Genomic DNA, 3,435 nt, shown 5'->3' on the forward strand with positions numbered 1-3,435 from the left:
TGAATAAAACTCCTCCAGCAAGGCCCGACCTTGGTTTTACCATTTGCCTACCTACCACCATATACCTTCCCTTGGGTTCTACAGACTCAAGGGTCATCTTATTTTAAACCACCCTCCCCCCGGGCCAGTGCTCCTCTGAGTGTTGGTCCGAACTGAGCTGCGTGCGGGGCCACCTCGGGAAAACTTGAGGGTTGGTTTTACTCGTAGCTAGTCTCATCCGGTGTTGCCCTGAGAACGAGATACGTGCAACTCCTATCGGGATTTGTCAGCACATCGGGTGGCTTTGCTGGTCTTGTTTTACCATTGTCGAAATGTCTTGTAACCGGGATCCCGAGGCTGATCGGGTCTTCCCGCTAGAAGGAATATCCTTCGTTGACCGTGAGAGCTTGTGATGGGCTAAGTTGGGACACCCCTGCAGGGTTTTGAACTTTCGAAAGTCATGCCCGCGGTTATGGGCAGATGGGAATTTGTTAATGTCTGGTTGTAGAGAATTTGACACTTAACTTAATTAAAATGCATCAACCGCGTGTGTAGCCATGATGGTCTCTTTCCGGCGGAGTCCGGGAAGTGAACACGACGTTGGAGTTATGCTTGAACGTAAGTAGTTTCAGGATCACTTCTTGATCACTTCTAGTTCACAACCGTGCTTTGATTCTCTTCTCGCTCTCATTTGCGTAAGTTAGCCACCATATATGCTAGTGCTTGTTGCAGCTCCACCTCACTACCTTTTCCTACCCGTAAGCTTAAATAGTCTTGATCGCGAGGGTGTGAGATTGCTGAGTCCCCATGACTCACAGATTACTTCCAAAACCAGTTTGCAGGTGCCGATGATACTGTGCAGATGACGCAACCGAGCTCAAGGAGGGGCTCGATGAAGATCGTGTTCGTTGTGTTGTTTCGTTTCCAGTTGATCAGTAGTGGAGCCCAGTCGGGACGATCGGGGATCTAAGCATTAGGGGTGGTCTTCTTTTATTTTGGTTCCGTAGTCGGACCTTGATTGTATTCTGGATGATGTAATGCTATATTTATGTATTGTGTGAAGTGGCGATTTTAAGCCAACTCTTTATCCCTTTCTTATTCAGTACATGGGATGTGTAAAGATTACCCCTCTTGCGACATGCCTACTATGCGGTTATGCCTCTAAGTCGTGCTCCGACACGTGGAAGATATAGCCGCATCGTGGGTGTTACATCCCTCTAATCATCTAAGTGATCACGTGATCCATATCAACTAAACCATGTCCGATCATCACGTGAGATGGAGTAGTTTTCAATGGTGAACATCACTATGTTGATCATATATACAATATGATTCACGCTCGACCTTTCGGTCTCAGTGTTCCGAGGCCATATCTGCATATGCTAGGCTCGTCAAGTTTAACCTGAGTATTCTGCGTGTGCAAAACTGGCTTGCACCCGTTGTATGTGAACGTAGAGCTTATCACACCCGATCATCACGTGGTGTATCGGCACGACGAACTGTCGCAACGGTGCATACTCAGGGAGAACACTTGTACCTTGAAATTTAGTGAGGGTTCATCTTATAATGCTACCATCGTACTAAGCAAAATAGGATGCATAAAAGATAAACATCACATGCAATCAAAATATGTGACATGATATGGCCATTATCATCTTGTGTCTTTGATCTCCATCTCCAAAGTACTGTCATGATCTCCATCGTCACCGGCATGACACCATGATCTCCATCATCTTGATCTCTATCAATGTGTCTTCATACGGTTGTCTCGCCAACTATTGCTTTTGCAGCTATTGCTATCGCATAGCGATAAAGTAAAGCAATTATATGGCGCTTGCATCTTGTGCAATAAAGAGACAACCATAAGGCTTCTTCCAGTTGCCGATAACTTTAACAAAACATGATCATCTCATACAACAATTTATATCTCATCACGTCTTGGCCATATCACATCACAACATGCCCTGCAAAAACAAGTTAGACGTCCTCTACTTTGTTGTTGCAAGTTTTACATGGCTGCTATGGGCTGAGCAAAAAACGTTCTTACCTACGCATCAAAAACCACAACGCGGTATAGTGATTGCTTTTTGATCTTCAGAAAGAACCCTATTCATTGAATTCGATTCAACTAAAGTTGGAGAAACAGACACCCACTAGCCACCTGTGTGCGAAGCACATCGGTAGAACCAGTCTCGCGTAAGCATACGCGTAATGTCGGTCTGAGCCGCTTCATCCAACAATGCCGCTGAATCAAGAATCAACTAGTGACAACAAGCAATATGAAAATACCCACGCCCACAACTCCTTAGTGTTCTACTCGTGCATATAACATCTACGCATAGACCTGTCTCGGATACCACTATTGGGGAACGCAGTAATTTCAAAAAAATTCCTACACACACGGAAGATCTATCATGGTGATGCATAGCAACAAGAGGGGAAGATTGTTGTCCACGTAGCCTCGTAGACCGTAAGCAGAAGCGTTATGACAACGCGGTTGATGTAGTCATACGTCTTCACGATCCGACCGATCCTAGTACCGAAAGTATGGCACCTTCGTGATCTACACACGTTCGGCTCGGTGACGTCCCACGAACTCTCGATCTAGCTGAGTGTCGAGGGAGTGCTTTGTCAGCACGACGGCGTGATGACAGTGATGATGAAGCTACCATCGTAGGGCTTCCCCTAAGCACTATGATGATATGACCAAGGTGGATTATGGTGGAGGAGGGCACCGCACACGGCTAAGGGATCAATGATCAATGTGTGTGTCTGTGGGGTGCCCCCTGCCCCCGCATATAAAGGAGCAAGGGGGAGGCCGGCCGGACCTTTGTAGGATCGAAAGCATGTCTAGAGGGGGGGTGATTAGACTACTTGACCAAATAAAAATCTAGCCTTTTCCCAATTTTAGTTCTTGGTAGATTTTAGCAACTTTGGACAAGTTAAGCAACCTTAACACAATTCAAGCAAGCATGCATAGAGTATATGAGCAGCGGAAAGTAAAGCATGTAACTTGCAAGAATGTAAAGGGAAGGGTTTGGAGGATTCAAACGCAATTTGAGACACGGATGTTTTTGTCGTGGTTCCGATAGGTGGTGCTATCGTACATCCATGTTGATGGAGACTTCAACCCATGAAGGGTAATGGTTGCGCGAGTGCACGGAGGGCTCCACCCACGATGCGTCCATGAAGAAGCAACCTTGTCTATCCCACCATGGCCATCGCCCATGAAGGACTTGCATCACTAGCGGTAGATCTTCACGAAGTAGGCAATCTCCTTGCCCTTAAAAACTCCTTGGTTCAACTCCACAATCTTGTCGGAGGCTCCCAAGTGACACCTAGCCAATCTAGGAGACACCACTCTCCAAGAAGTAACAAATGGTGTGTTGATGATGAACTCCTTGCTCTTGTGCTTCAAATGATAGTCTCCCCAACACTCAACTCTCTCTCATAGGA

The sequence above is a fragment of the Triticum urartu genome, chromosome 4, assembly GCF_003073215.2.
Source record: "Triticum urartu cultivar G1812 chromosome 4, Tu2.1, whole genome shotgun sequence".
NCBI lineage: Eukaryota > Viridiplantae > Streptophyta > Magnoliopsida > Poales > Poaceae > Triticum > Triticum urartu.